Consider the following 24,866-nt stretch of genomic DNA (forward strand, 5'->3'; position numbering starts at 1 on the left):
GTTCAGTCCATTATCATCATGGTGGGACATGGTGACATATAGGCAGATCTGGCACTGGAGAAGTAGCTGAGAGTTTTATATCTTGTGCAGACAACAGGAAGTGGTCTGAGACACTGGGTGGTATTTTGAGCGTATATGAGATCTCAAAGCCTGCCTCCACAGTGACATACTTCCTCCAACAAGACCAGATCTACTCCAATAAGGACACCACTCCTAATAGTGCCACCCCCTTTGGGGGCCATTTTCTTTCAAACCACCACATTATGCTCCCTGGCCCCAAAGGCTTATAGCCATATCATAATGCAAAAATGCATTCAGTCCAACTTTAAAAGTCCCCATAGTCTGTAACAGTCCCAAACTTACTTAAAAATCTAAAATTCAAAGTCTTTTCTGACTCATGCAATCTCTTAGCTGTAATCACCTGTAAAATCAAAACCAAAAAGTAGATCACATAATTCCAAAATATAGTAGCACAAGTTGTACATTAGCATTCCAAAACGTAAGGAAGGGAGCATAGTGAAGAAATACTAGACCAAAGCAAGACTAAAAAACCAGCTGGGCAAACTCCAAATTCTACATCTCCATGTCTGATGTCAAAATGCTCTTCAGATACCCACCTACTTTCAGTTTTGTTGACTGCAACGTATTTCTTCCTCAGGAGCTGATTCCACTCCCTGTTAGCAGCTCCCCTCATCAGGTATCCCATGGCTCTGGAATCTCCAACATCTTGGGGTCTCCAAGGCAATCCAACCTTCGACTTCACAGCATCGCACAATGGCCTCTTTAGGTTTCCATTCAGGGACACCTCTGACACATGCCTGGCCTCAGCAGCTTTCCTGAGTCTTGGAGGCAAATTCCGTAGCCTCTTCCTTCTATCCCTAAATCCAGATATACATGGCTAAAGCTGCCAAGTTCTATTGTTTACTGGGGCTGGAGCATGGCCCCCTTGTTCAATTACATCTTCACCAGCTTTCTGTTTTCCATGGTTTCCTTCACTAGCTGAGCAGTGTTCTGGAATTTCTTCTGTAGATGAGGCTGGCCTCAAACTCAGAGGTCAGCCTCTGCCTTCCCAGTGCTGTTCACCACCAGACCTGGTTCTAAGCTTGTCTTTAATTTCCTTTCACAAGTTGGAAACTTAGCTGGATGGGATCTTGCCAAGAGGTCACCACTCCTTTTATTCCATTTGTTTTTTTTTTTTTTTCTTTTAACACAAATCTTTTGTTGTTCCAAAAGACACCCCAAATCATACTTAAATTCAGGATCTTCTTTCTAGAGATGCGTAACTTACATCTTTTTTATCAGCCTGCTGCACTGTTCCCTTTTCAGACAAATAGATAACATCCAAAAACTTTCTGATATCCTTTTTTTTTAACCATTGTGGCTTGTTGAATCAGAGCCACTGGATTTGAAATAAGTTCAATATCATTTCCTTCAAGTATTCCATTTCTTAATCTGTTCATCTCCTTGAACACAAGACTTAGCTCCATTCCACTTCCTGGTGCTCCTTTTCTCCTCAACTTATTTTATATCTTTCATTTTTCTTGTTTAGCTTTCTCCTTTTCATTCTTAATCTTTATAAGCATGAACACCAGTAACCACATGATAGAGTCTATACTAAGCTGTTTTGAGATTTCTTCTGCCAACAGAATTAATCCAAAACTGTTCACTTAAGCCATAGGCAGACTCTTCCGACAAAGGCAAAAAGCAGCCACATTATTCACCAAAATTTCACAAGAATGATCTCTAGTACACATATTAATATTCTTCTCCTCTGAAACCTCTTGAGCCAGCCCCCTACAGTTAAAATCATCCTCAGCACCACTGTGCTTCTACTCATATAGACCATTAAGCAGCACTTAAAACATTAAACTGCTTTTCTAATCCATAGTCCTAAGGTCCATATTCCTTCAAATAAAAACATGGTCTGGCCTGTCACAGCAATACCCCCAGCTGGTACCAACGTCTTTCTCAGTTAGGGTTTCTATTGCTGTGAAGAAACACCATGACCATGGCAACTCTTATATAGGAAGACATTTAATTGAGGTAGTGACTTACAATTTCAGAGGTATCACAGCATGGGGAGACCAGCTTCCAGAACTACTCCAGGGTAATAAAAAGAATGCCTCAGAGTAGCAAGGACTTAGGAATAATTATTATCTATCTAAGGGAATAAGACTCACATATGTACTGATGATCATTCTCTTTATTTCTCTCAAGTTCCAATTCTTCATTCTCTTTGTTCTGCATCCCCTATATACAACCGCAGAAAGCAATAAAAAGTTACATTTGAGGGTAATATTACATCAGGTGACATGGCTGGGAGTGGGTAACCATGGCAACACTAGGCTATTAGCCAGGTTCCTTGTTGTATAGGCTGTAATGAGAAGGCAAGAGGCACATAGTGCTTGGCACTTTCTTGAGGGACAGTGACCTTAAAAGCATCCCAGGACCTAGCCTTAAACAGTGACTTGAGTGAACCTTGAATCTGGTATCATAAAACTGAGATTAGGAGTTTATATAGAGTAAGTTGCTGAGGAATTTTTGTAGGGAGTTGTGTCTTAAATGTTATTGGCCAGACCTTAGCAAGCAGGAAGCTGGCATCAAAGTTGCTTTATGCATGACCTTGGTTCAACAGCCAGACACCCGGGAATTTGTCCTTGTACATTCTGTGAACGTTTAACTTATGAGGTATTCAGTCTAGTTTGAATCTGTTTTGAGGTTTTAAATCAGCTACTTGTATGTAGCTTGTCTTGTTAGCCTAAGCTAGTGATATAAAACAGGCTTCTAAGTTTCTCACAGTTTTTGTGGAACAAAGGCCTGACTATGAAATTATATTTTATTCACCAAAGTCACACAATATAAGAAGTAATCATTTTTCTGTCAATCCATAGAAATAAATGTGCCCAATAAGTAGAAAACACTACCAATAAGCTCTGGTAAGGATCCTGCTGTGGGATGGTCTGTATGTCAAATGTGTTGCTGATTGGTCAATAAATAAATCACTGATTGGCCCATGGCCAGGCAGGAAGTATAGGCAGGACAAGGAGAAGAATAGAGCTGGGAAGTGGAAGGCTGAGTCAGAGAGACACTGCCAGCCACCATGATGAGAAACAGCATGTGAAGATACCAGCAAGCCACGAGTCATGTGTCAAGATATAGATTAATAGAAATGGATTAATTTAAGCTGTAAGAACAGTTAGCAAGAAGCCTGCCATGGCCATACAGTTTGTAACCAATATAAGTCTCTGTGTTTATTTGATAGGGTCTGAGTGGCTGTGGGACTGGCGGGTGATAGAGATTTGTCCTGACTGTGGGCCAGGCAGGAAAACTCTAGCTACAGGATCCCATAGCTGTTCCTTTTAGGGAAGAATTGTAGTAGCACATGAGAAAAATCACAAAAAGAAACAAGTGGTATTCACATTTCGTGACCCCACCATTCAAGTCTAGTGGGGCTTCCCATGAAAGAATTATTCATTTGGTGGGTCAACCTGTTAAATATTTGTTGTCATCTGCTGTGTATTCTCATGGCCTCTGGCACAGAGGTTTAGTCCATTACCATCATGGTGGGACATGTAGGCATGTAGGCAGACATTGTTCTGGAGAAGGAGCTGAGAGTTCTACATCTTGTGCAAGAAATAGGAAGTGGTCTGAGCCACTGGGAAGTATTTTTAGCATATGTGAGACCTCAAAGTCTGACTCCACAGTGATATACTTCCTCTGATAAGACCAGACCTATTCTAATAAGGCCATATCTACTAAAAGTGCCTCTCACTTTGGGAGGCATTTTCTTTCAAACCACTACAAGTGCATTGAGAGCTACATAGATGATCCCATTCTCCAGTGGCTTCTGGACACATACAAGCCCACAGTCTTATTAGCCTGGTACACCATGGTGGATTTCCTCACTTGACCAGTCTGGGCTTTCTGGTTCTGTGGCCTGGGTCAGAGCTGGCACCTCTGAGGTTTTTCACAGAAATACTGGAGTGAAAAGATGCCATGGCTACACATGGGGAGGAAGAACTTACATTTTTTGTAATTCATGCTCAAAGTCTATTGATCCTGTTGTCACACTTCAGGCAGCTGACAATGTTCTTCCCATTCAGTGTCACTGAGACACAAAGGGGACATGTTCTCAAGTATGTGTGTGTGTGTGTGTGTGTGTGTGTGTGTGTGTGTGTGTGTATGTGTGTGTGTGTGTAAAGGTGCTTTCATGTGGTTATGAGACTTTACACAGAAGCAAATTGTCCATTCTTTAATAATGATCCTCCTTTTCAAAGCTTATTTTTCTTTATTTTTATTTTATGTATGTGTGTATGTTTGCCTGCAGGTATGTCTATGAACCACACGTTTACAGTGCCTGAGGAGGCCAGGAACGGGTGTTGGATCACCTGGGACTGGATTACAGATGGTTGTGGACCTCCACATGGGTGCGAGAAATCGAACCTGTGTCCTATGGAAGAACAACTGAGCCATCTCTACAGACCCTGACTGTCTTGCTTTTACAACTAGTTCAACTGGAGTCTCCTGCACGATTTCACAGCTATGTCTCAGAACAGCTAAATCAGTCAAGTAAGAAGCTTGTGGTTTGTCAGACAAGGCTGCATGTCATGCAAATGCATTGCAAATCAATCACAGCCAGTGAAAGCATCCAAGAAGGAGGTCAGAAACCCACAGAAACAATATAGTGATGGTTTACCCAGGTGCTAACCTCAGAAGGCCTTGAGAAACTGGGAATTTATTAAATTTTTTAGTAAAGCTCATTTATCTTAAGACAAATTACTTTGTAATTAGGTTTTCAAAAGACTGATTTGTTCTTTTATGCAAGATTGCTACTAAAATGAAGATTGAATTAAATAAAAGATAAATAAACAAGGGCTGTAAGATGACTATGAGTAAAGGTGCTTGCCACCAAGCCTGACCACCTTTTTATCCCAGGAAGGAAAGAACCAACTCCATGAACTCTCATCTGACGCTTTGCATGCCTTGGCAGTCACACACACACACACACACACACACACACACACACACACACACACACACAAAGTTAAAAAATAAGAGCAATTTAAAAAAATAAGAGATAATCAAGTTTCAGTCAAATCTTATATTTATTATATAATGTTGGTATTCATTTTTAATAGATTCTTTTAGATTTTTTTCCAGGGGAGGGGGGCTGTGCTTCCTGTGGATGTCCTGTGGATACAGCCTGTAGCAGATCTCCCCCCACCTTCCCACAACATACTATCAAGATATGGGCCAGGATTTCCCTATATTGGGCGCCTGAGACAAAGGCATGGAAACTCGTTCCAGGAGGCAGCTTTATTCATGCTGGTATCAATTCAGCAATTCATATCCCAAGGCTGAGGCCTGAGTGCAGTGTGCTTTGCATACACACACACACACACACACACACACACACACACACACACACACACATATAAAAAATATGTATATATATATATATATGCTTATCCATTTGTGACTCTAATATGGTAACATACATTTTACTAGGTATTTTATAACTATACAGCTATGACAATATGAATGGGATAGGGTTGCCATGACAATGGGAAAACAGGAATTCACTAAGAATGCACGTGTGTACACTGACCTTGATGGAACCAGCTCTTCTGTGTCCTAAGGCCCTTATCACATGTGAGGGCTATAGATTACATTGAGCAAATTAAGCAATTGTCCACACTGTGTCATGTCTCATTCCCTCTTTGTATAGCTCTAGAAATAAGAAATGACCTTAAAATGAGATTGAGAAATAGTCTTACCTATACATATCCCCCAGGGTCCTTTATGTTGAGAGAATGTCTCATTCTGTATGTAGCCCTGTAGCTCAGTAGCCCAGGATGGCCTGTGCCCCTAATCTTCCTGCTTCAATGTCCTAAGTGCTGGGATGACAGGCCTGATCCACATACCCAAATCTCCTTCTGGGGGAAGTGCCTCTTATAGCCAGACTCTATAGCTCTATAGTTTTGGCTTTGTGGGGATTTTTCAGCCACTTATTCAATCTCACCACCAATAACTTTATGAAGACTACAGTAGGCCATGGCAGCCCTGTCAGATTGTGGCAAAGACAATCTGGGCTCCACAGACCTAATCCCACTGTCCTTTAGCCCTATAGCCTCACACTTTCCAGATCAGCACCTTTGGCTCCTGCATTACCAGAGCACATCGACCTGCTCTAATTCTGTGAGCTTAGCCTCTGTACTCTGTCAGTGTTATGGATTTTGTTCATTCTCAACTTGACAGGTTGAGAATTGATGAGACCAGCCTCTGGGCATGTCTGTGAAGGGTTATTTAGAGTAGGTTAACTGAGGTGGAAAGCCCACCCTAAATGTGGATGGCACCATTCCATGGGACTTATCCATGGAATGAATAATTGGATAATTATTATCCATGAATAAAAAGAAATGGGAGCCGAATGCCAGCATTTTCCTCTCTCTGCTTCCTGACTGTGAGTACAATGTGACCAGTTGCCATGACTTCTCTGCCATGGTGGATTGTACCCACCCTGAAATTGTAAGGCAAAAAACCCTTCCTTCTTTGAGTTGCTTTGGTCAATATTTTACTTCATCAACAAGAAAAGTAACTAATATAATCACCTTGCTCGCACTGGACCACCTTGTGACCAATACCATTAAGAAGGGAATAAAGAACAGGCAATATCATAGACAGTTTGTGAGCAGGAGGATTCTGGGACTTAGCACTGAATCCAAAATGCAACAAAGAGGGAAACTCCAGCCTACCCTTCACTAGCTAGTGACACTCTAAAGTAGGTCACTTAACTATAGTAGGCCTCAAGTTCTTTACATTAAAATTGAAAGCAACTGTTTTGAAATGTGTATTTTGTTTAGTTCTCACAAAAGTTCTAAAGATAAATCTCTACCTTGAATCCTGGGAAACTTTTGAGAAACTGAGTGCATACAGACCATTTAAACTGTGATCCTAAGGGGCTGGAGAGATGGATCAGTGGTTAGAACTGGGTGCTCTTCCAGAGAACCCAGGTTCAAGTCTCAGAATGAACATCAAGTTGCACACAAGTGCTTATAACTCCATTTACATGTGAATGGTACCCTCTGGCCTAAACAAGCACCTATACACACACATAGTGCACATACAGGCACATATAATACACTAAAAATAAATGAGTAAATAAAATTATGACCCTCAAAAGTAATTGTTACCTACAAATACCCCAGTACCCTATTTAAGCTACAGTGATCAATTTTGCTTCCAAGAAATGGATATTTCAGACCCAATAATTTTATCAGCAGTAATGAAAATCAAATGAAAAGCACAATTATCTCACCAATCCAACAAACCTATTGTGTTTTTCCATTCTACTTCAGTTTCTGTACAAAACTAAGCACCCCTGATCTAACTGATCACAATACACATTATATCGTGAATCTTACATTCTTCTATCTATACTTTTATCACCATCTGCAAACGTGAACAAAAGGCAATATGCAGTTTCTCCTTTTTTACACCCCTTACCCAGTCTTTTTCCACAGATAGAGGGTAAATAAGATTCCCTTGGAGTTGATGCCATATAAGATGAAGTTTTAAAGCAGGGCAGGGAGGAAAAGAGCAAGCCAAGTGTGGAGCACTGGGTTGTAATCTCAGATTCAGAAGAAGCTCAGAGAGATCACAAGTTCAAGGCCAACCTGGGAAATTTGTTAAGTCTGTGTCTCAAAATAAAAAAAGGTAAGAAATCCAAGATTATCTGGGCAACAGAAGTTGGACTCGATGGGTTTTACAATTAAAAAAAAATAAGAGAGAGAATATGAAATTGGATGGAGTGAATCTGAGAGAAGTTAGGACATGGGAGGATGAATATGATCAAAATACATTGTATGACATTCTCAAAGATTAATAAAAATATTATTTAAAGCAATAATAGAAGAAAAATTTTCACAATTCCAAAATATGTAATAATAATTCAAACATGCAAATTTAAAATACCTCAAAAGAAAAAAAAAACTAAAAAGGCTTGAACTCCCTCCATTTTTGATTTATGCTTTAGACTAGAGTTGGGCAAACCTATTCTGTCATTTGTTCCTGTAAATAAGGTTTTGTAAGAGCACAAACAGAAGGGTAAGAGACTGGGTAGATCACTTGCCTACAGCACAAAGTCTGGTTCAGTCCCTAGTGCCACAAACAGAAAAAACATCATAGATGTACCATTAAACCTTCAGGATATGTGCAAACACTCTGAGGTTAAAAAAGGGATCAATATTCCTATTAGCTGTAAAGGTGGCCTGTAAACATATGTGGCTCTAAGGACTTGGATATGGCTAATACAACTGAGAAACCGAACATTTTGCTTTCTAGGTTTTGTTTTGTTTCAGCAAGAAAAGTTAATTTATTAGACTGCAATGGGAGTGCACTGCAGAGTAGTAGAACTGCCTGCAACTTCTATTTAATTTCAGTTAAATTTTAATAACCACATGTGACTAGTAACAACAGTAAAGGACAGCATGGGAACACTCAGGATGAACAGAGGGCTGACTCAGTCTTCATAGAATATTTTAGTGTGGGCCAAAACCGCTTTAGTCCTGAATTCTCAGGACTAAACCAATTCATTTGAGGCTGTTTAATGTCCATACTCTTCCATAAAAGCACTACAATTCCCTTTGGTAGTCGTGTAAACTCCATGAGAGAGAAAGCCCAGAATCTTGTCTTCTGATATGAAAAACAAAAGTTCCAAGTCAGGGAGTGAGTGTATGACAGAAGACCCTCAATCTGATGGTTGTTCCCAGGATTTTGAAATATTTAGAATCCAGAAGAAACTCTCGCTGTCCAGTGTGGTGACAGTGGGTGGTAGGTGATGGCTACACGGCATTGACGGTGATTTTTCTATCCTTGGGCATCTGGAAACTCCCCAGTCCTGCTCATTTCCAAACCTAATTCTTCAGCCCACATCACATGGCCCATGAATTTTATTGTGAAGAAATGAGGCAGATACTGTTGTTTGCCAAACACTGTGATGTGACCATCATCATGGGCCCGATGTCCTGTCCTGGCTCTCACTATGTAAAGTGTATCTAGCAAACACCATCAACCCCAGGGATTCTTTCACCCTCTTTTTCCACCTTCACCCTCCATGGTCTGCTCAGCAGGAAATGAATAACCTCGGGGCTGTTTATACTTTTAGCTCCAAGTACATCAAAGACAAATATCTTTGCCTTCTTTCTGGAAAGTGGAGCTACCGACTTTGACTCTCAGTCTGCTCACCATCTGCTGTGCACAGGTGATCATGGAATCAGTCAGAGAAGGCCACAATGGGGTCTTCCAGGGCTGATCAGCTGGCCTACAAACAGCTTATCTGAGCTAAGAAACTCTGCATGGGGAAACAGAAGTTTCGCTCTAATGTTTCTACATCTGCTTGCAATGCTCAGAGGATCAATACTTAGTTCATATTCCTAGACACAATATATCCCTTCTAAGAACTGCAGGGGATGGGTATTCCCCATGCGCCACTCAACTCATTTCATTAGTATGACATAATGAAGAAAGCGAGCAGCTTTGTTTCTGATGTTCTGACACATGGAAGACAAGTGCTGATTACCAACAGCGCAACCGAGAAATGGCCCTATGGGGAGCACTTTCTAACATATTTACCTAATTAGCCCATTATAAAGTGTAATGTGATTTCTTGCCTTATTCTGCAATTTGTTTGGTGGATGTCTTCTAGCAATGACAGACAGAGAAGGCAGAGGCATATTGTACCCAACTTCTTAGGCTAACATTGAAGCTACCCCAACCCAGAGCTTGGAATGAGGCTTAATTTCTTGGGTGGACTGTGGGGAAAGGCTCTCTCAGGCCATTTCACTTGTTCATGAAGATGACGTCTGGATCTAATCTCCGTGCTTCATTCCAAAGAGCTTTGCAGAAAAGGACTTAGCCAATATGGTGAAACTGGCTGCAATCTCAGGTGTGCTTTTTAGAAAGAAAAGATCTTATTAGCTTCAGCACTTAGCAACTCTGAACCTCTGATGCATTTTACGTTGCATGGTAGGAATACAGTGTCCACATAGCCCATTAGAATCATCATAAGTCTGGGAGACAGAGAATGTGGATGTGTTAATCACAGCAATTGTTAAGATGTAGTGAGTACTTGTCCAATGTCAAGTATACCTGGATGACCATCTCATAACAAAATCAACACATCAAAAACTTTCCTTCATTCTAATGCAGTGGTTCTCAACTTTCCTAATGCGAAAGTGTAGTATAAAGTGAAGCTCAAATGCTTCAAAAGCTTGGGAATGTCATAGATTCACAAGCCCCTCCTCACAAGTGTTCTAGAGGCACCTCTCCAGTGCAGCTTGAAAGTTGGGCATGGAACTGGAAGAAAGCAGCTCTCTAAGTCCTTACCCATGGGCTAGGATTTTAGTGATACAACTGTTAGGGAGTCACCCATGTAGTAGTATTTCAGCTCTCTCTTTTGCTTCTGTAAGCAACCTTAGAAAATTTATTGGTTCAGCACGTGAGACTTGAGTTATTTCTTTGGACCATAGTCAGTGCCCAAGCTGGGCTGAGAAGACACTCACATCTTCCCAGAAAAAGTCACACACTTGCTCTCAGCATTTGCTTTCTCCTCTGAGTATATAGATTAGAGAGATAACATGGCAAAATCACTGAAGAACATGGGTCAACCAGTGTTGGTCTTTATCTTCTGGCTGTTGAGTTCTGAGGTTCCAGCATCATCTGTTTTGTGGGTTAGATAGGGGAGTTCCTTTCACCCAGAAGACAGAAATCCCAGTCTCAGCATGACCATTTTTCTCTTAGCCACACAAGAGAAAAAGAAGGCTGAGTCTTGATACTGGATGCCTCTGCACAATCTTTAAACCTCCCAGTGATGAATCATGTGGCTTACCTTTATGCAAGGAAAGTTCCCATGGAGGTCAGTGTCAGGGAAAGTGTCTTGTCAGGGATGCATGGCTGCCAGATAAAGGTCACTTGCAAAAATTCTTTATTTGGCAGCACAAACTGAAAGTGCCTTTAGATGAATCATGTTCTCCATTTGGACAGTCATAAAGAAGACTTGTTTGGCATCAGGAAGCCAAATCCTCCTCACGTGGGCTGCTTGGCCACGACTGGCTCAGCTATGGACTATGACACTCTCTTCTCATATTTCCCATGATTACAGACTTATAGAATGCAGTAGGGAGTTAAAGATAACCTATGCATTAAGGAAATATAAGTTTTACTCTTCCTGGAAAGGCACTGGATAAGGGTGGGGAGATGGATGACTGGTTTAGAGACCTACAAGGTTTTGCAGACTCTGATTTCTCTTCTTTTGACAATTCTCAAAAACCCAAGGAGTGGAGTCTTGAAGGCTGTTACATTTAGAATTTGTGTGCTGTCCTAGACTGTCCTGCTTCCAGTTACAGTGGGTTAGGCTAGCAGCATAGTGTTTCCCAAATGTGGAAGGAACCACCAGATTCTTCTGAGAGGCAGAAAGAGGTGGGCATGCAGTCCCTGTAATCACAGTCCTCAGGAAGCTGAAGAGAGAGAATCAGGTGAAACCAGTCAAGCTGCACAATAAGACCCTGTTAAGAAAATAAAGAAGGAAAAAAGGAAGGGAGGTGTCTTAGTTACTGTTCTATTGCTTTGGAGAGACACCATGACCAAGGTAATTTATGGAAGAAAGCATTTAATTGCGGGTTAGCTTACAGTTTCATAGAATGACTCCATGATCATCACAGTGAAGAGTGTGGCAGCATGCAGTCATGGTACTGGAGTGGTAGCTGAAGGCTTACATCTCAACTGACAAACAGGAGGGAGAGACAGCCCAACTGGGCTTGACATGGACTTTTGAAACCTCAAAGCCCATCCTAAGTGACATTCCTTCTCCAAAAGGCCATACCTCCTAATCCTTCATAAACAGGACCCCAAACATTCAAATATAGAGGTCATTCTCATCCAAACCAACAAAGGAGGGAAAGAAAAAAGGAGAAAGAGTGGGAAGGAAGAAATGAGGGGAAAAATAAAAGGTAGAGGGAAGGAGAAAGGGTGGGTGGAAGGAAGAGAAAGAGGCTAGTAAGACCCCTAGGATGGAAGAAGGAAGAGGAATACACTAATTTCAGTGTGAGCTTTTGTTTATGTTGGTTAAGTTTTATTTCCAGCCATAGGCAGTAAGTTTTCATTTCTTTGTGGCTGTTTTTTTTTTTGGGGGGGGGTTGTTGTTGTTATTTATCATTTTTTTGGGAGGCATATTATTTCTTTTATTTTTGAAATTATAATATAATTACATCATTTCCCCTTGCCTCCCTCTAAATCCTCCTAAATGCTTCTCTTGCTCTTTCAACATCAATTGTTGTTATATATATATATATATATATATATATATATATATATATATATATATATATTTCTAAATATAGTTGCATAATGCCTCAGGTCATAAGGAATTAAGTTAGGCTGTACTGAACTAATAGTCCCTAGCCGTAAAAAATGGCTTAGTCCTAGCCTGACCTCCCTGCTCCACCTGAAGGAACAATATGCTCAGGTATCAAAAATAGCACAACATGGTGGGGCATGCCTTTAATGCTAGCACTCAGGAGGCAGAGGCAGGCAGATCCTTGGGTTTGAGGTCAGCCTGGTCTACAGAGATAGTTCAACAACAGCAAGGGCTACACCTGTCTGGCAAAATCAATTATATGTGTGTATGTACATAGATAAAATTGGGTATATATATATATATACATGTGTGTATTTATATATTTGTGTATATGTGTGTATGCATATATGTGTATGCATAATAAATTAATAATGTATAATATAACCAATATATTATATATTTATAATATAATTGTATGTGTATATATTTATGACATAATCCTATGTGTATATAATTATATATACATGTATTTATTTTACATAGTTATATAATAATAAATATCTATATTTGTTGTAACTTCAATAGCTACCCACATATGTGTGTATGTATATGTACCTGTCCCCTAGTCCTTCTAAATGCATTCAACCTTCATCTCTCAGAAACATTGGTACCCTGTTATTACAGAGTCTGTCTGCCTTTCTGTCCCAGTTTCCTTATAGATACAACCTACTCAGTCTGTATAATGTTACTGGTTGGTATGCTTGTTTTCAGGGCTGATCATTTGGTATTAGATAAGCAATTGGTGTGCTTTTTTCTGTGGAAGGCTATTTCTCCCATTCCCAGCACTCCTTAGTTGCTTGTGGTTCCTTGTGTATGGTTGAGGCCTCATGGACTTTTCCTGTGGGTTTTTGGTCCTAGTAGAAAGTTTCATTTCTCTGAAACATGGCCATTTCCCCTCACATGTGATGAGTCTGTCTGTACCTCTTACACCACAAAGAGCAGGGGAGGTTGGGATGCTCACTCCTGCCCTAGCCAACCAATAATTTAGTTGTTTCCATACTTGTACAAAGAGACAGCCCCACTCCCTGATACTGAAGGAAGAAAATAGGAGGGGGGAATCACCAAACAGGGAACACACACATACTCTCTCTCTCTCTCTCTCTCTCTCTCTCTCTCTCTCTCTCTCTCTCTCTCTCTCTCTCTCTCTCTTTCACACACACACACACACACACAAAAAAAAAAAAAACAAAAAAACCTCAAATCCCCTTAACGTTGATGGTTTCCCCAGTTCTCTAAAGGCTATTCTCTATCTGACATCCGGCAATTAACTTTCACTTTGCCCTGACCTATCTTCTGTCATTTAATTCTTTAACTGGTAAGAAAAATAATATAGCTGCTAACCAGTATGAGAAGGAAAGAAGGAAGAGAGTGAGGAACAGAGGAAGGGAGAGATGGAGGGGAGGATGGAGGGAAGTTAAATTGGTGAGGGGATGCTGAATAAACCACCCTATACCATTCTGTCCAGCCATTCTTGATGTTGGCAGGAGACAGGATGGGCAAGTCAGCTTTTTTTGCTCAATCTGTTCTGCATTGGTTTCAAAGTCAGTTAGAAAAGCCCAGAATCTGTAGCCTGTCGTGCATACACCTTGTCTAACTCTGGTGCATCTCTAAAAGTGACTGTCATTTAGCAGATACTCACATGATGCTTACACTCCAAAAAACAAATCTTGCTTCTGAAAATACAGGCTCTAGTGCACTGTCAGGCATTCATACTGATCAAGAAAGGGTGAATCTAGTAGGGAGACTGCCTGAAGGACCCACGCCATCTTCACAGGCCTTTAAAGAAGGAAACACAGGTATTGACAGAGAGTTGACCTGGCCTGTTATTTGGTAATGCAAACCAGGAGACAGAGTTAATCAAGTTTGTCCTTAAGGTCAGCAGAGTTTACCCACAACAATGGAGCTGAGTTTTTTCTTGGTTCTTGGAGGCATCTGCTCACTCCCGGATATACCGTTATAAGCACACACTGTTAACTGCTATGGGTCTCTTGGGTGGGCTTGCCACTGTGTTTATGATTAAAATGACCCATTTCAGTGAACTTTCTAGTATTTGAGAGTAAGGAAAAATATTTGTCATATTTTCCCAATTCCCCATTCTCTTTGACTTTTGGATGCAGGTTCCATAAAACATTTTGACAGAAGGCTTTGAATAGATAAAGTTTTTGCCTCTCTGGCTTCTGATTTGCTGTTGGGCTCTGAGGCTCAGGAATCTGGTGTCTGTGGCTGGCACTTTGCTTTCTTCTTCTTCTTCTTCTTCTTCTTCTTCTTCTTCTTCTTCTTCTTCTTCTTCTTCTCCTCCTCCTCCTCCTCCTCCTCCTCCTCCTCCTCCTCCTCCTCCTTCTTCTTCTTAAAATTTAAACTTGCTATGTTTGGGAAACTAAAGAGAAAAGAAGAGCAGAACTAATTGTCTGTACAGACTGGTGTTTCATTGGACTCTCACTATAGTAAGAGAACACTGTGCAGTGTACTGATATGTTGTGCAGTGTACTGGAATGTTGATCGAAACTAAAGAGAAAAAAATAAGTCTCTAACATGTAAGCCTTTAGCTTGTTTAGCTTGTATAGGCTGTACCCTAGCTGCCCACTTTTTTCCCCAGATGTTGAAAACTATTATTTATTTTATTTTATTTTATAATTTAATTTAATTTTACATATCAGCCACAGATTCCCTTGTCCTGCCAAGCGACCCTGCATAAGCTCCAGGTTTCAAACAGCCAACTCATGCAATTAGCACAGGACCTGGTCCCACTGCCTGGATGCCTCCCAAACAGATCAAGCCAATCAACTCTCTCACCCATTCAGAGGGCCTGATCCATTTGGGGGCCTCTCAGCCATTGGTTCAGAGTTCATGTGTTTCCATTCGTTTGGCTATTTGTCCCTGTGCTTTATCCAACCTTGGTCTCAACAATTCTCGCTCATATAAACCCTCCTCTTTCTTGCGAATTGGACTCCCAGAGCTCCACCAGGGGCCTAGCCCGTGGATCTCTGCATCCAGATCCCTCAGTCATTAGATGGGGTTTCTAGCATGACAGTTAGGGTGTTTGGCCATCCCATCACCAGACTAGGTCAGTTCGGGCTGTCTCTTGACCATTGGCAACAGTCTATGTGGGGGTATCTTTGTGGATTTCTGTGGGCCTCTCTAGCACTTTGCTTCTTCCTATTCTCATGTGGTCTTCATTTACCATGGTCTCCTATTCCTTCTTCTCCCTCTCTGTTCTTGATCCAGCTGGGATCTCCCACTCCCCCAAGCTCTCTTTCCCTCGACCCTCGCCCTTCATTTCCCCAACTCATGTCCAGGCTGTTCATGTAGATCTCATCCATTTCTCCATCATTGGGCGATCCCTGTGTCTTTCTTGGGGTCCTGTTTTCCAGGTAGCCTCCCTGGTGATGTGAGTAGCAGTCCAGTCATCCTTGTTCCACATCTAGTATCCTCCTATGAGTGAGTACATACCATGTTTGTCTTTCTGAGTCTGGGTTACCTCACTCAGGATGATTTTGAAAACTATTCCTAAGTTGACTGATCTTGTAAAATTTGCTGTTCTAGCAAGATAGGTCGTAAGACTAACTGCTATTTCTGCTTTTGCAATCAAACTTGCCTACTCTGCTCAATTACTAGGATAACTACAATACATGTATTTAAAATTAGACCCTGCCTACACATGGGCAGACTACATGTAATTTTGTGGGGTGTTTTACTTTCCAAGCCTTGGGCTGACACGACTAGATGTTGCATCTTGGGAGCACTCAGTTGCAATCGTGACATCATGAGCATTCAGCTCCAGTATTTACTAAAGCCTCTTTTTATTAAAATTTATTCATGGTCACAGTGAATCTCTGAGCAACTCCAGACCCATAAGAAGGAAGTGGTCCCCAGTGAAAGTCAGAGGCTGAATGAAGAGAAAGAAGAGGAATGGTGCTTGTTGGGTGCTTCCATCAGCTTTCTGTCCTGTAACAAAATACCTGAGAAGGACAATTTGAAGGAGAAAAGGGTAATTCTGACTAAGGGTGTGAGTCCATGCTCAGTTGGCTCCCTTTTCCAGGGTCTGAGATGAGGCACAGCATCACAGCAGGAAGCAGGGCAAAGCTGCACACCTGGCATTTAGGAAGGGGAGAAGGAGGAGGAAGGGGGTTGGGGAGGATGACAAAATAGACCCAACAACAAAATAGACCTTTTCAAGCTGTCACCTCAGTGATACACTCCTCTCACCCAGCCTCACATCCTAATAATCCATTCAGCTATGAACTAAGCAGTGTATCAATCCACTGATGAATTTAGCCCATCTGTTATCTAGTCACCACTTGGCAGTGTCACTTACTGCAGATCAGGGCTCCAACACCAGTGCTGTGAAAAAAAGTACCTTTACATTTTGAAGGCAAATTTCCTCAGGTAAGGGTGGCTTATGTAGCACCATTAATCTGTCATTCACACGGAATGAAAAGGTACTTCCAGGTTGGGGTCTAGAATAGGTACACAAAGGTTTGTGTGTGGAGTGGTGATCAGTCTTGATTGGATTGAGAAGGATCTAGTGGCTAACAAAGCCCACCTCTGGGCATATCTGTGAGGGCTTTTTCAGGGTTCAGGGTGGAACCTATGCTGACTGGAAGCAGCACCATTTTGTTGGCTAAACCTCACCCCCAATGAAATAAAATCAGAAAAAAGAGAGGGCCTGCTAGTAGCACAGGTCTGCTCCCTTTCTGGTTCCTGTTGACTATGGTGTAAACTTCTTTTTTTGTTGTAATAAATACACCTCAAGAAACTCTTGAAATATGAGCCAAAATAAATCCTTCCTATGTTAAGTTTATAATGAAAGGTGATTGTTACATTGATGAAAAGCTTACTACAGATATCAGTTAGCTACTACCATGATAATGCTGAGTAGCAACAACTCCAAAGGTCAGACACAAAAACAAAACCCAAAACAACTCAGTCATCTTTGCATTCTTCTACAAGTCAACTGGGAATTAGATGTCAAGGTCAGGGTCAGGTTGGATTCAGGCGCATCCATCTTCCTGGAACCAGAGATGTATCTGGGGAACACCCTTCTGCTGCTAGTGTCACATGTAGGACCATAAATTCTGTTACACAACATATTACACACTCCTCTTAGGTCATATCTAGTGATGTCAAAAGCCAAGTCCTGAATCAAGGGGAAGAATGTGTCCTTGCTTTGCTCCCACTGGGAAGCAATGACAAGTTACTTTGTCCCTTGGACACTGAGAGAGGCAAAGGATGATGGAATGAAGGGGTGAACATAATGGAATATTCATTTTCCAAGGAATTTCTAAGGATGCTTCCTCAGGGTCAACTCAATCAGAAACTATTTTAGTGAGACTGACCAGAGTTCTCCTGCATTTAAAAAGAAATGCAGTTCTCCCTTTAATTTTGCTTTGAGTGCCAAGTATTAAAGTATATTTAAATAATACCATAAATATGATGTAATGTAATAAAAGAGACCCCTGTGTTCTCAACATTCTAATTGCAGGTATTAGTGTTTGCCTTATGCTCACTACTCTTGTTCCAGAGTAATAAAAACATTGACTCTATCAAATTTATAGTATTCTGATCTTATTTTTTATTGGTTAAGTTTTTCTTTGACAATTACATGCACACACACACACACACACACAGAGAGAGAGAGAGAGAGAGAGAGAGAGAGAGAGAGAGAGAGAGAGAGAGAGAGAGAGAGAGAGAGACTGTATCATGGTTATTCTCACACCCGTCCTCATTCCTTCCTCCCATCCTTGCCATCTCTCCTCCTCACTACAAGTCAATTTCTCACATTCATGTCTTTTTGGGTTTTTTTTGTGACTCCTTGATTTTTATCAGGACCTTCTGTGTAGACCATGAGGCCGTAACTCTCCACTGGAGCCTGGTGGGCTCACCTGCAAGTATATACCTCAAGGCAATTGTTGTCTCTCCCCAGAATTCATCAGTAGCCTATATAGTTCAGTAGGGAGGGGATGGGCCCCATGAGCTCTTTGTGATTCATGATTGGCTATTGACAGGTCCAGTTTTGTACAGACCCAGTTCTGCTGCATGCATGTCTTCTAGCTCTTATGTTCTTTCTACTTCTTCTTCCACAATGTTCACTTAAATGTTCAATGTAAGCTTTTGACTGGACAGGGGGTGTTGAGCACTCAACCATTACTTTTCTCAGTGCCTTATGCCTTGAATCTCTGTGTCCATCACAGTTCTTTGCAAACCTAGTTTTTTTTATTAAGGCCTAGAGCAGCAATTGTTTATGGGTATAAAACAAATATTTAGAAGGCAGTTAGAAAACACTTCAACAGTTTTACAGTTGTGAACCCTGAGAGCTACAATGCCACCCTGCCAGGTAAAATATGCCCACTGGTGCAATAGTAACCTGACCTCACTGTACCATCTGAATTGTAATACTTTCATTTTTTAGTTACTTCAAACCTGTTATTTTAAAAGCATATCATTGGAGATGTCTATGTGTATAGCAGGGTGAAGGTAGAGAAGCCTCTGAAAGGCAGAATGCTTTCCTGACTATAGAAAACCTACAGCAGTGTATCCTCTCTCTCCGTGTGCCCTGTGACCCCTCTCAGACTCCTGTGTGTTTCCATGAACTTGTTTGGAGTGTATGTGATTGTGTCTGAGTGTCAACCCAACTGAAAACACATGCCCATGTACGTTGGATAGTGTGCTGTCAGCCTGTGAAGGGATGTCTGGGAGGGGCATGTGGATTAATGTCCATGTTTGCTGGGAAACCTGAGTGAAGTTTGTGTTTGTTTTCTAGATGTGAGTGTGTCAGCCTATACTGGAATCTCAGCTTCCATTCCTGGACAATGCAACTGAGGGGCAGATGGGGATACCAGATGATAGATAATCTCATGTGGATTTGAATATTGAGCATCATGAAGAGTGGAAATGTGATTTAAAAGCAACTCACTACATGGATGCCAGCCAATCAGTTCTTCTGTAGGGGCATATGCAGCAGGATTTGTCAGCTGAAAGAATTGGAGAATCTCAGTGGAGGATTATTATCCTTCACCTTTCCAGTAAGGACTGTCCAGTAGAGTCATCCAGCTTCAGGATTCTCAATCCTTTCCAAGCTTGGGTAGCCTCTTTAACCATCTATTTGAAAGCTGAGCTTCTGGTAAAGACCCAGTGGCATTGGGGTATCATAGTTAGATTCAGTTTTGTGATCCTGGACACCTCCCACTCAATTGGCTTAATATAGGGCTCCAGCCAGGTTCTTCAATTTCCCCCTCTGTGAGACCTCATAATAAGTGGTAGGGTTGGCTTGATTCCACCTCTGACTCTTATAGCAGTTTTTACGCCTTCCCTGGTCACTGTCAGGGTAACAGGGTGTGTGGGTGTGAGTGTGGAGACAAGATCAGAGGCGAAAAGCATTCCTTTGCTATTACTATGGCAGTGTGACACCAAATTCATCATCTCACAGTCTGGAGACCAGAAGTTTACAGTCAGGGCACTGGCAGTTGAGGTCTTGAGAGGAACCCTTTCCTGTGTCTTCTTAGCTTTCCAATGGTATACTGGTAGCCATTGGTATGTGTTGTGTCACGTGTATTGTGTGTGTTCTATGTGTTGTAGTGTAATTCCACTTGCTGCCACATCCCCATGTGGTGTTCCTTACATGACCATTTTCCTCACATGGTTAGGATATAAGTCTTATTGAGTTGGGGATCTACCCTATTCCCGTACGACTGAAACCCAGATTCTATTTGTAATAAATGACCCCCTTTCCAATTAAAGTCATATGATGGGTACATGAGTTAGGACTTCAACGTATCATGTTTCATGAGAACACAATCCAAGCCACAGTGCCCCTCACCTCCAATCACCCTCTATTCTCCATTTCATCTCTGTTTACAGATAAACCCACAGCAGATTCAGAGCTGCAGGGTACTTATTTGTCCCTCCACTCTCTCATTACAACTGATTACCAACTGAACTTCAACTCCACATGTAAAACAAACAGCGAGGAACCAGCAACATTATTATCCATGTTCTAAAGAAGCAGCACAAAATCCAACTACAAGGAACTGAGGGCAGAGAACTAGCACATGATTACTGCTATAATTCACAGGAAATGAACAGTCTCTTGCCCATGAATGATAGGGCAGACTTAGGCTACAGCCCCCCTATCCTTTTACCAGCTGTCTGAGGCTCAAAAAGACATTGTTAATCTATTGTCTTTCATTTCATTTCCTATCTTTTCCCCCTAGATTAATGGTTTTCACTTCTAATGCTGTAAGCCATGGTGTGCAGCTTTAGATTTGGATTGGGGAAGCATTTATGTTCTCTTTTTCACAAAGAATCTTTTGTCTTTGTGTAAAGCAGAAAATTATTTCCTAGCTCCATAGTAGGGGTGTGTGTAGTGTTGGTCCTGTGTCTTGTGTCTTTTATGTTGTGTGTACATTGTATATTGTGTTTTGTGTATGATGTATGTTGTTTACTGTGTGTATTGTGTGTGTGTTATGTTCTATGTGTTCTGAGTATGATGTATATTGTATGTTCTGCATGTATTCTCTGTATTTTGTTAGTTCATGTGTGTTGTGCATGTTGTTTTGGGAAGTGTTGAATAAGTTGTGTGTGTGCTATATATTCTATGTGTTTAGTGTGTGTTCTGTGTCATGTGTGTTATATGTGCTGAATGTGTTGCTTTTATGTGTTGTGTGTGGTATGTGCTGTGCTATGTGTTATCTGTGTTGCTTCTTATAAGTATTTGCGTACAATGTATTGTGTTGTGTATTATGTGTTTATGTTGTGTGTTGTTATGTCTGTTGCATTTTTCTATGCATATTTGTTTAACATGTGTACTACATGTTGTGTATTTCATATGTGTTGTATGTATTGTGTGTGTTTAATGTGTGTTGCATGTGTGCTATGTGTTGTGTTGTTTTGTGTTGTACATATATTGCACATGTATTATGTGTTTTGTGTGCTCTGTGTTGTTTCCATTGTTTGTGTTGTATGTTACATATTATGTAAGGATGTGCCTGTGGATATCTGTCAAAGGCATCACATCTTAGGGACTCTGAGGTTGACTTTTCAACAGGATCATCAGAGGCTCTGTTGTTTTGAGATTAAGGAGATCTAAACAACTTTGAGACCTTTAATTGCAACATTTAAAATATTCAGCTTAGAAGAAAGTAGAAACCTGCAGTGTGGTAAGCTCTTCTCTAATGTGCTGTTTCAATAATTGATTTTTTTTAAGTGAAAGAGAAAGGATGGGTAAGCTATATAATTGCTCTTGTTAGATTGCCAACAGAGCAACTTTGGAAACATTGTTGAATCTCTGTGTTAATAAAATAATTATTGTAATAATACCTATGTTGCTGGAATGTCGAGAATTAAGCAAAAACTTGTGATGGCATGGCTGAGAAAACTACCTGGCAAGCATATACATCCATGCACTTGTGACTGGCACATAATATGTGAGTGCATGTGAGGCACTATATTAATGAGGCTTTCAACATAGGAACTTATAATTCAGGAAGACAAAAAAAAGTCAGGATATTGGCTCTTTGGAGAGAAAGCCTTCTTTTTTTCTGGAAAACATTCTGAAGCTGCTGGTGGCCAAGTTTGACAAGGAAGTTTGCTTATGTCCACTACAGAGGAAGCCGAAATTGAGAGGGTAAAGAGGTGGTCCAGTCTTGGTGAAATCCTAGGTGAAGCCAACTCCCCTTTGAGCTTTCCAGTCTCTTGTTAGGGATGGGTGGGACCCCAATGCATTTCCTTCTTACAGAAGACATGCTCAGGGTTAGGGTTAGAAGAGGGTTGTCTGGCTCAAGGGTAGCTAAGCAATCAGGAACCAAGGAATACCACAAAGTCACACTGTGCAAAAAAAAAAAAAACAAAAAAAACAAAACAAAACAAAACAAAAAACCTCTCCCAAGAGTTTTATTAGGGATAAACACAGAATGGCAGCTGCCTCTGAGCATTAACAGAGACAGCAGGGGCTAGGCAGAGAGAGTGGGCTTTATAGGGTTTTTGAAGCATGAACAGTGAATTAGTGGAAAAATACAGTGTAGCTAGAAGTATTGCTTGGCTGTTAATCCTGAGTCTTGGGGTTGGGAACTTCCAAGTCCCAGGTTCGGCCAGTGGCAGGGTGATTTTTCACTGGTCTGTTACCCTACACTGACAGTGTTAAGGAGCAGTGGAGAGCGTGCTGCTGAGGGATGAAATGATTTAAGTTGTGGACAGCACCTTGGTGAGTTGGAGCCAAGGAGCCCCACAAAGTCACACAGTGCAACAGATCTCATTTGAGAGGTTTATTGGCAGGGGGTGGGGAGAGGCACAGAGGCTGCCTCTGAGCAACGGTGGAAAGCAAAGGGAGTGGGGAGAGAAGGCACTTACCTTTTATAAGGGGAGACAGCACATGTGGGAGGATACAAGACTCATGAGACAATTGGAATGTGTCGCATCTTGGTGGCTGGTGATGACATGTCCTGCTGTAGCTAGGTTACTGAAGGTGAACTTAAGGGTGGGGTTTTCTAACAATGGCTGCTAGTGCAGGTCTCTAGTAAAAGTCTCCAGCAATCCTGAACAGAAACTTTCTTACAATTTTCTCCACCTCTGCAGAGACCTCAGAGACCTACAAACCTGATAGAGAACTTTTAGGAAATTTTAGTAGGCCTAGGTTCTTCCCTACTCATCCAAGTTTGACAGTTCTTCTCTGATTGGACCTTGTTTTTTAATCTTATTTGCATATCTACATTTAACCAATCAGGGTTCAGCTGGTATCCTGGTATATTTATATATTTGAACATTTGGGGGCTGCAGAGCCAGAGTTTCTCTAGAAGCTGAAAGAGAATGATCTAGAAGAAAGATTCAAAAGTCTGCCTTCTATTTCCAGGTAGGAGCCCCATCCTCATCTCCCAGACATTCTTGCTTTTTTCAGAAGAAGCCTGAAGGCTTTCGGGTCTGATTCCCTGCCCACTCACACACTGAAGAAGGAAGATTGACTTCAAGACTAACCAGGGACAGATTTTTTGGAAGTTCCCTGTAGCTAAGGGAACTAATCCTATGCAGCTGCAGGAAGGGGTACTCATTCCCACCTCAGGCCCCAAGAATTGACTCAACTGCACAGAAGAATTCATTCCTGCAGCTGCTTCCAAGCACTCTAGACCTGCTAGAGATGGAACTTTTATGAGTGACAAGTCAATGGCAGGCACCCCAAAGTCCTCCAAGAGGTCTAGAACTGTTAACAGCTCTCCACTAGCATCCTGCACTAGGATTTCATGTTCTGTTGTAACTGTCAAATCCTACATGGAAATCTCTTTAATGTTGTTTCATCCCATTTAAAGTTGTTAATCCTGAATTGACAGTAAGGCACCTCCTATTTTCATTCTGTGCTATCTGCCCACTCCATTCTTAGAGGAGGGTAGAATAAGAATCCCACTGGAGACAGAATATTACCAGGAGTCTTAACAGCCTGAAAGGGAAGCCTGCTTCAGAGAGACCCCCATTTGACTCCTACTAGCTCTACAGTTGCCATCCCACCCAGGGAATTATCCCTCCACTTATCTCTTTCTACCTTCAGCACATTACCAACATCTAGCAGAGTCCAGAACATATGGCAAAACACTGTCTGTTGATTGACTGGCTTTCCTAAGACAAGAAGACACAGTCCATCTGTTTTGTACGGTTTTGTTTGGGTAAAGTCTACTTTTTACTTTCCTCCAAGACACTTGAGGTGGTCTATGATGCCATAGAGCCTTATAGATTTGTGCTCTTACTAAGACTCCCCTACTGCCCCAGACCATGATGCCTGACCTGCTTTCTTTCAATGCACATGCACACACACACACACACAGACACAGACACACACACACACACACACACACACACACACACACACACACACACAGAGAGAGAGAGAGAGAGAGAGAGAGAGAGAGAGAGAGAGAGAGAGAGAGAGAGAGATTTCCTAGAATCTTCTATTCTTTCTGTGTCAATAGTAACCAAGAGGTTCCTCAAGAATTATTTCCCAGGAAGAGAAATTATTTAACAGCTGGAATGTTTCTCCCTTGTCCCTTTGCAACTAACATTTGAGAATTCTAGTTGTTTCATTCCATATCATTACAGTGGCTATCACCATGTTTCCTTTGGAGTAAGGAATTATTATTTCCAATACAGCTGTTTTCAAACAGTGTATTAAACAGTGACTACTTCCTTGCCATTTTCCTGGTGTGATACAACTGCAGAGCTGTGTTAGATGGGGGTGTTGATGACTAGGATATATGGGACATGTGCTGATCTCCTATGAGAAGCTGTGAGGTCAACGGTTTCTGCATCAGCTTTCTGTGTTAGTTACTGTCCCCATTACTGTGATCAAACACCTGACCAAAGTAACTTAATGAAATAAAGATTTATTCTGCTTATCAGAGTGATCAGTGAATTGTGGATAGGAGGAAGTGACAGAGCAGAATAGTTCACGCTGTCATGGTAGACTGGAAGCCAA

This window comes from Peromyscus californicus, unplaced genomic scaffold (assembly GCF_007827085.1).
Source record: "Peromyscus californicus insignis strain IS unplaced genomic scaffold, ASM782708v3 Scaffold_4__1_contigs__length_199733344, whole genome shotgun sequence".
Classification (NCBI taxonomy): domain Eukaryota; kingdom Metazoa; phylum Chordata; class Mammalia; order Rodentia; family Cricetidae; genus Peromyscus; species Peromyscus californicus.